Raw genomic sequence first — 14,281 nt, forward strand, 5'->3', positions numbered from 1 at the left:
TGTTGTATAGCAGTCTTTGTTCAGATAATTTCGAGACATACAGCTGTGATATGTATCCTTTTGAAAAACTTTCCTGGTGCAGAAACAGTAAGGCTTAAGATTTACAATGCCAAAGTCAAGGGATCAGTTCCTCTCTATGGACATAGCAGATAACCCCATATGGTTTTGCTATAAGAAAACATTAACCTTTTATAAAAATTGCACGTGAGGATAAACTAGGGCTATTTCTTAAAGGTTATAAAAAAAAAACATCGTGGTAGAGAATTTTTCTCTTGGTGGACCTCATATTTGGTTTATTTACAAATTGTATGGTACTGAAATGGTTAATACAAACCGTAATTTCCTGTCTAAAAATGGCGGTACTTTGAAGAAACAAGTATTATTTCTCAAAGAAAACAAAAAAAGTAGGCGTTCCTCACTAGTCGACTCAATTTAGTGTCTTTCCATATAAGATCGGCAGCGATTGGACAGCATTGGCCCTCGTGCCGTAAGGGACACTTTATTTGGTTTTATGACTGCCTGTCTGGTCTCTAGATTGATGGCACAAAGAGCGTATAAACAAGGAGATAAAATTAGCTATTTCAGAAATATTTACGTCTGTTAACAGACACCAAAAACCTTTTAATCACAGAAAATGGGGCTGTATTTAAAATGAGGGTCTTGGACCCAGTTCAAGTATCATGGTCATCAGACACTTTCCGAATTGAAAGAAACTATGAGAAAGGTTTAAAGATCTCACGTTCCATCCGTGATTTTCGTGATTTTTTGCGACTTTACAATGAGCACATCAACCAACAAACTGTGAAGTTAATTCGTAAACATCGCTTATAAATTATTAGATGAACTTAGAAAAGCGCTCGAAACTGTTTGAGAGCAAAACAACTGTACGAAGATAAAGGTCCGGCATGGCCAAGCGCATTAAGACGTGCGACTCGTAATCCGAGGGTCGCGGGTTCGCATCCCCGTCGCGCCAAACATGCTCGCCCTTTCAGCCGTGAGGGCGTTACAATGTGACGGTCAATCCTACTATTCGTTGGTAAAAGAGTAGCCCAAGAGTTGGCGGTGGGTGGTGATGACTAGCTGCCTTCCCTCTATCTAGTCTTACACTGCAAAATTATGGACGGCGAGCGCAGATAGCCCTCGAGTAGCTTTGTGCGAAATTCAAAAACAAACAAACAAACGAAGATAAAGTGATTCACGTGCGACTCATAAAACTTTTTAAATACTTTGACAGAAAGTTACCACGAGATATTTTAAATTATCAATATCTGAATGCCAAATCTGTTGTTAAATGTACATTTAAAAAGTCACTGTGTTTGGTAAAAGCTAAAAGTTGAATGAACCGAGTGAGCCAACGACCCTGTTTTACATATGTTTGATGCTTTGAGAAACGTTTTCTGTATCACTGCATCTGAAACCGAATATTTCAAGGATACAAACACTAAGAGAAAATTAAAAATGATCAAAAGAAGTTAAACAACAGGATGCCTACAGCTCAAGCTAACGACTGGCCTGGACGCGACTTTATTACAAATGTTCAAGTAAAACAACGCAGTAGAAAATAGTGCATCAGTTTAGAAAGATGCAGTGTATTCATGTGATGTTTATCTACAAAGGCTCCCTTTTCAGGTATTGATTGCAACAGTATAAAGGTATAATAAAGAAATCATACTGCCACATAAAAATTGAAGTTTAGAAATATTTATAAGTATTTACACACACAAAAAAAACCAAACCCCTAAAAAATGGATTTTCTTATGACTTACAAAGCAGTTGTTTAAAACAAATCACCGTTCGGCATATAAAAACATAGAAGTACGTTATTATAATAACTACTTCATTACATTATTGATAACTTTATGAATTAAACGTAAATATATCTTATTAAACATTTGAGTATAATGCAACGCTTACGGGTTTTCACTACAATTAATCTCAGGTTACTGCATTTTTTTCTCAGGCTTATCCTGATGCTTTATCGTTGCCATAGAAACAGTGACTCTTAGGCTTAGCTTGATGCTTTATCGTTGCTATAGAAACAGTGACTCTTAGGCTTAGCTTGATGCTTTATCGTTGCTATAGAAACAGTGACTCTTAGGCTTAGCTTGATGCTTTATCGTTGCTATAGAAACAGTGACTCTTAGGCTTAGCTTGATGCTTTATCGTTGTTAAAAAGACAGTAACTTTTGTTCTGACAAGAAATCTGCGCAGTAGACGGAAATCTAAATGTAAGAAAAAGTTTACAAAGTTAAGTCATGTAAATATTCAACTTGTACTATAATTTAAAGACTAATTATAAAACCAAAAGACACGAAAAATATTATAAGTAAATCTTACAAATTCTAAAACCAATATATTTTGTTTGCAATAGTCTTAGACTTTGATGTTTCAGTTAAATATATCGATAAGTTATACTTGATGACGAGAAACCCACTTGTAAAACCCTTTCTCTCTCTCTTTCTTTGTTAACCTGAAGATGACCTGGGAAGGTCGAAACGTTGTCCTCTGTTTATCAATAAAAATGTTAATACTCGTACCAGCTGTTCTGATGTGCATACTGAGAAGTTACTTTGAAAGTTCAAAGAACAGTCAACCTCTTATCGACCCATCCACATTTGTTCCAATGAAATAACTGGCTGTAACGCCCCAAGCATGTTTGGTGTGACGAGGATTGGAACCCTTAACTACATGACCATTCCGCCCTCGCATCCTTTTCCGGTAGGACAAAGTATACAGATTTACAACGTATTGAGCCAGTAAGATAACAACGCAAAATTATAATTGATGTATTATTAGTATTACTGTGAAGCAATATTACACACACGCGTTACTTCATGTTTTCATTTAGTTCAAAACTTTATTTCAACTTTGGTCACGTCCGTTTGAGTTTTACACGTGCGTGTTATTACAATAAATAATAAGAATTTGCCATTATATTTCCACTTTCCAATAGTTTAAATATTTGAATATAAGAATAGCGCCCTCTATTTGTTTTCACACTGCACTCTGCATTTACAAGATCTTGGATTTATAAGTTGCTAATGGTCGATAATCCTAAAGTCATTCCATGACCTGTAATAAAGTTTTATGTGCCTAGTTTTGTCTATTAAGTATGAAAACAGTAAAATATTAATTCAGTAGACTTTTCGTGATAATTCTTGCAGTGTCCGAAACAGGACGATCAAATGAACAAAACCATAAACATTTTTGTGCCAGCATTTTTCCATATTAACTTCGTAATTTGTCCGTGTGTGTGTGCCTGAACGATCGTATACTTTCTTTCTATAGTTGAAACGACCATAACCATAAGACGACCAGAACGTTATCTGAGACTATTGTTACTATCTTACTTTAAAAAGAGCGGATATATCTTATGCTAGAAGTTTAGAACTGCTTCTAATTGAGCATGTAAGACTAGACAGATGACAGCTAGTCAACATCATTCACCATCAGCTCTTGGGCTACTCTTTTGTAAAGCGATACATTATAACGCCCCCACGGCTGAAAACTGGGATTCGAGACGAGAGCCCTAACCATGCCACGAGGTCTACCTGGTCTTGGACAGCACACTAAACAAACAGAAAACGGCACAAATAATTCTCTGTATATATGCTTTCCTTAGTACATCCGAACAAGTTAATGAAGAGCTTATACGGGTAACACAACATACATTTTGCTTTTCGTAATGTTCCCTTAACCTAAACTCCACCTATTGGCAATATGTGTAAAATGTTTTGATTACTGTGACCAACTTCGCAGAACGCGTTTGTGATGTAATACAAATACTAAAAGTCATAAAATAAATATAATTACCTCTCTCTGTTTTCTTTTTAAGATGCGATAAACTATCTTTGCAGGGTTTTTCTTTTTTTTTTCGTAGGTCGTTGTGGTTTATTTCGTAGGTTTGTTAGTTTTATCTATTTGTCGACTAAACGGAAAGAGGTGTATAATGTCTCCAGCATTGCTGGTGCCCCAGTACTTCACAACATAAGTTCTACATGCTATAAGTGCATAAATGCTTTCTTAGCCCATTATTAAAGTTTATGGAGGTTTATAGTTGAACGATAAGTCATCATCGCGTATGAGATGAGAGACATTTTCCTAGAACAAAGACACTTTACGACCTCTTTTCATCCGTCTGTACAAAAATTACATCTACCTTATGATTGGCCAGAAAGCTAGAAAATGAAGCGTAGACAAAATAAATTTATCATAAAAGACAAAAAGTAATGTTATGACCGTGTAGTTTTCCTTGGTCCATAAATGTGCAGATATACCTAAGGAAGATACCTGTAACGTTACAATTACTGTTACGTTTTGTATTACAAAACACGTTACGAGTCGACGGTAGTGTTATGGAAAGCAAGAAAAGAACGAATATTTCTCTTCTAGAAAATCCATTGGATGCAAATGTGTAAGTCAGATGTGCTCAGAAGTAATAATGAGGACGTTTTAACACTCTTTGCAAAATAATTCACTGGTGGAGATATGCAACTGTGTAAGTGCGTGTTTTCCATTCTTTACATAATTATTCCAAGAAAGGAATGTGTAAATGCCTAAGTGTCATCGTAGTGTTGGTAGTGGGAGGCTAAAGTACCCACCAGCCTATTTTATTTTACGTGATGAAGGTATAAAATATCTGGTTGAAGGTTATACTTTTAATGTAACAAGTTTTGACGTCAGATTGTCACTGAAGCTTTAGTTTGTGTTAAGCCTACTTTGTGTTAAGCCTACAATATATATTTTAACATAACTTATATATATATTACCGTTCGTTTGTATGCAAATATCTAATGAAACGTACTTTAAATAGTGAAAATAGTTTTGCAATAAGTATTGTGGTGCTTTTACTTGTATTTTTTCTCAACACGCTAAACCTATGCCGCCCAGTTGCACGCGCTAAAATCCGGGTTTCGATACCAGGGTAACACAGCACAGATAGCCCCTTTTGTAGGTTTGTGCTTAATTCAAAACAAAACAAACTAAACCTATATTTGTGTAAGATTTGGAGAATATTCAGAAGACGTGGGGTTATTTTAAACTGAGATAACTTAGTAAAAAGTGGTTAATCGAATGATAAACCACGCTTCATGAATAATCGAGAAAAATAAACAGTATTCAAATCCTAAATATAGTTTCTGTACGCCAGTGACAAAGCCATACGACGGCAGATGGATAATCGCCCATTTTAAAAAGTTACATTAAAATAAATTCGGAGACTAAAGATCTTAATCAAAACCAAAACTCGTTTACTTAGATCAGATGGAACCGTGCACAACTGTTGCTTAAAGAAGTTTAATTACACGGAGTTCATGTTACTTTTATTTGGAAATACTTCAAATGTTTCGCTTTCCGGAACTGTGATTAATTCAAACATAATGCATATAATATACAGTTCATCACCATAAGTTTGGTATTCATTCCGTCCTTGTCCAGTATTGTAAATAGCCAGTAGAATTACTGAAACTGTTGTAACTCAGCGATAATTGGTAAATCAGGTGATATGTTAGAATTTATAGTCTTTTCAAGTATTGTTCTGTGTTATGATGTCAACTGTGTTCTGAACGAACCTAATATTTTATGCGTAAATGTATGGATGTGTTCTCTGCTTACTCGTGCGCAGGTAAAAGGTCTGTTATAATTACAGAAAGAACGTTAATAGAAGTACATGTAAGACACTACAGTTACATTGGGAGTTCAGTAGAAGATATACGTAGCTTAATATCCCCAGTTCTGCTTTAGTTAATCAACAATCTTAAAGAATGTGCTACATAATATGTATTGTTTAGTATCCATAGTTCTGCTATAGTTAATCAACAATCTTAAAGAATGTGGTACATAATATGTATTGTTTAGTATCCATAGTTCTGCTTTAGTTAATCAACAATCTTGAAGCATGTGTTACATAATATGTATTGTTTAGTATCCATAGTTCTGCTTTAGTTAATCAACAATCTTAAAGAATGTGCTACACAATATGTATTGTTCAGTATCCATAGTTCTGCTTTAGTTAATCAACAATCTTAAAGAATGTACTACATAATATGTATTGTTCAGTATCCATAGTTCTGCTTTAGTTAATCAACAATCTTAAAGAATGTGCTACATAATATGTATTGTTTAGTATCCATAGTTCTGTTTTAGGTACACTACAGTTACAGCAAGAATCTCTAATGCAAGCACTAATTTAATTTAGAGCCATTCTGTATTAGTACTGATTATTTGTAGCTATTATATTAAAGTAACAATAATAAAAAATATTTATTATTTTATATCTTGAGCTGTTTCATAAAATTAGACGTGTATCGTTCAGTTATACCTGAAAGTTGTCTTGTTTTATTTAAAGCGTTTATACATTGCTTAACATTTGAAATGATTTAGTTTGTTTTGTTTTTTTCCAGAAAGGTTCAACACTTATAGATAGAACAGTCTGCAAATGCATCAGTTTCTTGCTGAAACTGAGCAGTGCATTAGTATACGAGAGCTGGACCGTTCTATAGCTTGCACTATATTATACCCCAATACTTAATATGCTACGTAAGAATCTCGTCGTGTTAGTTTCAAACAATACAACTAAAAACTAAAGTGATATACCTATCACTTCATTCACAGAAATGTCTTATAGCAATGATAAAATGGGTCTAAACACGAGGATTTTGTTTCCTGAACAGCTGCAAGATAAAGTGAAGAGCACGAACCGAGCAGTGTGTAAGATAAAGTGAAGAGCACGAACCGAGCAGTGTGTAAGATAAAGTGAAGAGCACGAACCGAGCAGTGTGTAAGATAAAGTGAAGAGCACGAACCGAGCAGTGTCACAGCTACAAAATTAGCTGCAGATAAGCAATATATTCGTTCTTTATATCATGAACTGCACTACAAATGGAGTTACTCATCCGTATTATGTCTTTTTATGTGTGGAATTTTGTGTGAGGTAGAAAACTATAAGTGTGCAACATGTGCATCGTTGTTAAAGCCACAAACTCACAGAAGGTTCGTATCGTTTCATATTTTATAGTGTTACTTGCTTGTAAGCTTTGAATAAAGGTATACATAACTTAGAATAGCAGGCAGTGAATGAATGTTCTCACGTTGTGATATAAACGTGTAACACACTTTGTGTAATAATTAGTTGACATGATTTTCGTCAATACTCGCTTTATATACAATGTACTTAAAGTCATAAACAGCCTTACATCTAATAATGTTATTCTTGATCTATTCATACTAATATAACTATCACTCTTAACGTTCACAGAAATATAACCACCACTTTTAACAGCATTCGCACGAGTGTAACCACTTCTCTTAAAAACATTTACACCAGTGTAACCACCACTCTTAACAACATTCACAGCAATGTAACCACCACTCTTAAGATTATTTACACTGGTGTAACCACGACTCTTAACAACATTCACACTAGTGTCACCACCACTCTTAACAACATTCACAGCAATGTAACCACCACTCTTAAGAATATTTACACTAGTGTCACCACGACTCTTAACAATATTTACACTAGTGTCACCACGACTCTTAACAACATTTACACTAGTGTCACCACGACTCTTAACAACATTCACACTAGTGTCACCACTACTCTTAGCAACATTCACACTAGTGTAACCACCACTCTTAACAACATTCACAGCAATGTAACCACCACTCTTAAGAATATTTACACTGGTGTAACCACGACTCTTAACAACATTCACACTAGTGTCACCACCACTCTTAACAACATTCACAGCAATGTAACCACCACTCTTAAGAATATTTACACTTGTGTCACCACCACTCTTAACAACATTCACACTAGTGTCACCACCACTCTTAACAACATTCACACTAGTGTCACCACCACTCTTAACAACATTCACAGCGATGTAACCACCACTCTTAGCAACATTCACACTAGTGTAACCACCACTCTTAACAACATTCACACTAGTGTCACCACCACTCTTAACAACATTCACAGCAATGTAACCACCACTCTTAAGAATATTTACACTAGTGTCACCACTACTCTTAGCAACATTCACACTAGTGTAACCACCACTCTTAACAACATTCACACTAGTGTCACCACTACTCTTAGCAACATTCACACTAGTGTAACCACCACTCTTAACAACATTCACAGCAATGTAACCACCACTCTTAAGAATATTTACACTAGTGTCACCACTACTCTTAGCAACATTCACACTAGTGTAACCACCACTCTTAACAACATTCACACTAGTGTCACCACTACTCTTAGCAACATTCACACTAGTGTAACCACCACTCTTAACAACATTCACAGCAATGTAACCACCACTCTTAAGAATATTTACACTAGTGTAACCACTACTCTTAACAACATTCACAGCGATGTAACCACCACTCTTAGCAACATTCACACTAGTGTAGCCACAACTCTTAACAACATTCACACTAGTGTCACCACAACTCTTAACAACATTCACAGCGATGTAACCACCATTCTTAGCAACATTCACACTAGTGTCACCACCACTCTTAACAACATTCACAGCGATGTAACCACCACTCTTAGCAACATTCACACTAGTGTAACCACCACTCTTAACAACATTCAACTAGTATAACCACCACTCTTAACAACATTCACAGTAATGTAACCACCACTCTTAAGAATATTTACACTAGTGTCACCACTACTCTTAGCAACATTCACACTAGTGTAACCACTACTCTTAACAACATTCACACTAGTGTCACCACTACTCTTAGCAACATTCACACTAGTGTAACCACAACTCTTAACAACATTCACAGCGATGTAACCACCACTCTTAACAACATTCACAGCGATGTAACCACCACTCTTAGCAACATTCACACTAGTGTAACCACCACTCTTAACAACATTCAACTAGTATAACCACCACTCTTAACAACATTCACAGTAATGTAACCACCACTCTTAAGAATATTTACACTAGTGTCACCACTACTCTTAGCAACATTCACACTAGTGTAACCACAACTCTTAACAACATTCACACTAGTGTCACCACTACTCTTAGCAACATTCACACTAGTGTAACCACAACTCTTAACAACATTCACAGCGATGTAACCACCACTATTAACAACATTCACACTAGTGTCACCACTCTTAAGAATATTTACACTAGTGTAACCACTACTCTTAACAACATTCACAGCGATGTAACCACCACTCTTAGCAACATTCACATTAGTGTAGTCACCACTCTTAACAACATTTACACTAGTGTAACCACTACTCTTAACAACATTCACAGCGATGTAACCACCACTCTTAAGAATATTTACACTAGTGTAACCACTACTCTTAACAACATTCACAGCGATGTAACCACCACTCTTAGCAACATTCACACTAGTGTAGCCACCACTCTTAACAACATTCACACTAGTGTCACCACAACTCTTAACAACATTCACAGCAATGTAACCACCACTCTTAGCAACATTCACACTAGTGTAACCACCATTCTTAGCAACATTCACACTAGTGTCACCACCACTCTTAACAACATTCACAGCGATGTAACCACCACTCTTAGCAACATTCACACTAGTGTAACCACCACTCTTAACAACATTCACATTAATGTAACCATCACTGTTAACAACATACATATAAACACCTTTAGAGTTTCAACGGATACACACACACACACACATATATATATAAGTACTGAACGAATAGAATGAATCCATGGAAGAATGAGACGGTTAGAGTAGCGTGATATTTAAATACAGGATGAAACCCTAATGAATTAACAAACGGAAGAATTTATCAGAATGTTTGTGAATATTATTTAAAATATATATGTAGCTTAAAACAATCTTCACAACTTACTATGTATGTGAAATCTCTCTCTCATAATGTTTAGTTCGTTTCTGCAATAAAGGTCAGAAGAAACCGTGACAACCACATTCAAACTACATTCAGCTTAATTTATATATGTTACCATAAGTTTCGACCTAAAGGTCATTGAAGAACTCTAGTGTTAATTTAAGTGTATAGAAGAAACTTGTATTTGTGTATTTTTAAAGTGTTTTTTTTTCCTCGTGGAGCTGTTAAGTGACCGCGTGCGAGCAATACAAGCCTTATGTAAGCAGCAGGGCGAAAGAAAACAGTTATGTTCGTTACAATTCTTTACTGGTGATATTCGTAGTACTTATAACAATAAAACAAACTCGAGCTGGCCAATCAACTCTTTGGCTAACGAACAGTAGGATTAACTGTCACTTAAAATGCCACCACTGCCGAAAGGATGAATATTTTCGGTGATGGAGATTCGAACGTACGACCCGTAGGCTGCGAGTCGAGTGCCTTAACCAACCAAACCACGAAGAATGTGTGTATTTTGGTATAGCAAAGCCACATTGGGCTATCTGCTGAATCTACCGAGGGGAATTGAATCCCGGATTTTAGCGTTGTGAATCCATAGACTTATCTCTGTACCAGCGGGGAACGTAAGAAGAAAGAGTTTAACTTAACACGTTAACGGTTTTAGTTAAGACGACGTAAAGAATGGACATAAATAACCATGGTTAATAATTTACAACAGAAGGAATATGTTTGCTTGTTTGTTGAATTTCACGCAAAGCTACACCAAGGGTATCTGCGCTACCCGTCTCTTATTCAACAGTGTAAGAATAGAGTGAAGGTAGCTGGTCATCACCGCCCACCGCCAACTCTTGGGCTACTCTTTTACCAACGAATATTGGAATTGACCATCATATTATAAAACCCTCACGGCTGAAAGGGCGAGCATCTTTGGTATGACGGGGATTCGAACCCGCTACACTCAGATTACAAGTGGAGTGTCATAACCACCTGGACATGTCGAGCTGACACGAAAATATAATCGGGCAACAAACAAGTGGCGAGTGCTAGACGATGCCCACAACGTCAGATGTTCTGTCAGTCGTGTACTGTTTGAAGGCGAGCATGTTTGATAGGACGGAGATTCGAGCCTGCGACTCGCCTATTGCGAGTCAAGCACGTCTGACGACGTGACCAAGCACACCCGAAGGGAAGATACTTTATATATAACATTAGAATACGTAAGCTATTCATCTAAATGTTAGATTCACGTAATGTTATGAGTACAGCACAATTCAAGTGTTTGATCTCGGATATCTTTCCAAACAATACGGGGGTGAATCTGGGTAAAACACGCCTTCGTGTGTATGTATTCATATAGTGTTCACCTGGAACGTTATGATTACTTATTACACATGCCAATTAATATTTTCTACTTATGGTAACGTATACTTTCAAGGTCTTATATTATTCAGAGTTCAACTTGGCTACAAATTTTATAATCGTGTAGTTGTGTAATATTTAAAAACTTTCCCTGATACAATGTATTATTTATCTATTGTTGTTCAACAATATCTAGACTTTCTATAATACAACACAATATCATCTAAATAGTATAGTTTAACAATATCCAGATTTTTTTTGATGCTATGTATTATTTAAATATCGTAGTTCGACAATATCTAAAATTTTCTCTGATAAAAATGTATTATTTTTATCATCGAAAACATTTCTCTGGATATTTATAATTTTTTATAGTTTCCGTTGTAAGTTTCAGTCACGCTACGTTTACTTATCTTTACAGATCGAAACGTTGTTCTGTATTTTAATAAAAGTTTTAATACCCATACCAGCTGTCTTGAGAATACAGATGTACCTATAGGTTCCATGTTCTACAAGACTAAGAAATTACACTATGTAACACATTTTGTTCCTGGATAGTATGTGCTATTTCTTAATTGCTTATGTTGTAAAGTACAGAAAATGACCATTATTCTCTTCAAACTTTGCTTTTGTAACCTGGATAAAGAAATTTAGAAATTATCCTATTTTATATGTAAAAACGGGCAAATTTGCTCATTTTCATTTGCATATGGTCTGAATAAAACAACATATAAATCATGATGTACATGTATTTATACTAAAGTTATACACAAATGTTTAGAAGTGAGTAGTTTTTCGAGATTAGCGACTGTAATGTAAATCACTTTCACGTATCAGCCCCCAAATATAGTCTCCTTTCATGTTTTCGTTATATGCTCCCAGGTCACAAAAGCAAAGTTTGAAAAGAAAAATAGGTCTTTTTTTCATTTACTTTAGGCATAAACAATTGGGAAATAACACTTTCTGTCCAGGAACAAGAAAAAGTAAAAAAATTTGTTACGTAGTGAAATCTGAGGTTACTGTTCTACGTGCTTTGATTGAATAGTCGTGTACAAAATAGTAGTATATATGTATGTATACATATAGGGATAGTAGACAGATGTTGGGATGGTAGACAGATGTTGATGTCACGGTGTTTGGTTGTTCTAGCTGTTGTTAATCTCTCTTTGCTTACAAGGACAACATATATTAACAGCAGCTTTATGAATACAAAACATGGTTCATTGCTTGAAATTTTTGTATCTTTACAAACATATTTACCTTTTACTACAAATCATAAATTATTAGTTTCTATAAAGTGAAGTTATACACTCTATAATGAGGAAGGTGCTTGATTCGCTATTTAGTGTCGTGAGTTCGAATCCTCGTCACACCAAACATGCTCGCCTTTTCAGCCGTGGGGGCGTTATAATGTGGGATCAATCTTCCTATTCGTTGGCAAAAGAGTAGCCCAAAAGTTGGCGGTGGGTAATAACGACTAGCTGCCTTCTCTCTAGTCTTACACCGCTAAATTAGAGGCGACTAGAGCAGATAGTCCTCGTGTAGTTTTGCGTAAAATTCAAAACAAACTATAACGTGGGGAAAAAATTATGAATCCAAACATGAAAATAATGTTACTTTTTGATATACACTTTCCTCGAAACATTCCAGAACGATTTGGTTTTCTTTAATTAATTAAATATTCTATAACTATTGTAACGAATTAAGATCATAAATGTAGCTTTTATGTGGCATTTAATACACAACGAAACGGTTGAAAACTAAGTAATTTCTTAATAATGTCATTGCTTAAACTAATCTCACTCCTCTCGCCCAAGGTTTAACATTTCTACACGAATTTTGTTAAAACACAATTTGTATTAACGGCGTAAAGGATACGTTTAATGGTGTATAATGCCTTAAATGGCGAAACATGATACTTAATAGCGACACGTCTGATGTAATGTATTTTATATTTTACCCACACATACGGTATAGAATTCTTCCCATTGTATTTCTTTTAAGATTCGTACGTTGTTTAAAACTGTATTCTATCAGTTCCACTAACTGTCTGGCATAGCTAAGAGGTTAGGAAGCGCTCATCTGAGGGTGGCGGGTTCGAATCCCCGTCACACCAAACATGCTCAGCCATAGAGGTATTATAATGGTATGGTTAATCACACTATTCATTGATAAATTGTTAGCCCAAGAGTTGTTGGTGTGTGGTGACGATTAGCTGCCTTTCCTCTAGTCTCACACTGCTAAATTAGGGACGGGCTAGCGCAGATAGCCCTCGTGTAGCTTTGGGGAAAAATTAAAAAGCAAACTGCTCCTTTACCTTGAACATCAAAATTTTCGTAAATGTGTTTTTGTTCTCTACTTACCTGGGACTTACCAACTACTTTTCATGAAATATTTTGTCTATTTTATTTCACTGTGTTAATTTGTCTCGTTTTTCTTTATAAATTTGTATTTAGTTTCTAGACACTAACAGCACAAAAGTTAGATTAATTACAAAATGTATTTTAAAGGTCTGACTTGGTTTTTTGTTTATAATAACAAGAAATGCATTTTTAAAAATCGATCCCATGTTAGCAATTACGGGATCAACAAATGTATTTGTTATTTGTTATTTTGAATTTTCGCGTAAAGCTACGCGAGAGTTATCTGCGCTAGCCGTCCCTAATTTAGTAGTGTAAGACTAGAGGAAAGGCAGCTAGTCATCACCACCCACCGCCAACTCTTGGGTTACTCTTTTACCAAGGAATAGTGGGATTGACCGTCACATTATAACGCCGTCACAGCTGAAAGGGAGAGCATATTTGGTGCGACCGGGATTCGAACCCGCGACCCTCGGATTACGAGTCGAACGCCTTAACCCACCTGGACATGCCGGGCCCGACAAATGTAACCAGCAGCACCCACCTACAACAAATCAGATGTAGTCGGCATGCTATGACACAATGTCTTTAGTAGATTCTTGTAATTAGTTAATAAAGAATGTTTGTTGTTAGTTTTAATTTCGTGTAAAACTACTTGCTGACTCTGCTTCAGCCGTCTCCATTA

General features: G+C 35.9%; 1 protein-coding gene across 1 annotated transcript in view; it reads left to right on the forward strand.

Moving 5' to 3' along the window:
- The first annotated feature begins 4,289 nt into the window (after nt 1–4,289).
- The window catches only part of LOC143238829 (homeobox protein abdominal-B-like), a 62,424-nt gene continuing 52,432 nt past the window's right edge, over nt 4,290–14,281 (forward strand). The window contains exons 1-2 of the mRNA XM_076479406.1: nt 4,290–4,498; nt 6,672–6,990. The gene's annotated coding sequence lies outside the window, so the exon portion shown is untranslated. The remainder of the gene's footprint in view (nt 4,499–6,671; nt 6,991–14,281) is intronic.

This window comes from Tachypleus tridentatus, chromosome 2 (assembly GCF_004210375.1).
Source record: "Tachypleus tridentatus isolate NWPU-2018 chromosome 2, ASM421037v1, whole genome shotgun sequence".
Lineage (NCBI taxonomy): Eukaryota > Metazoa > Arthropoda > Merostomata > Xiphosura > Limulidae > Tachypleus > Tachypleus tridentatus.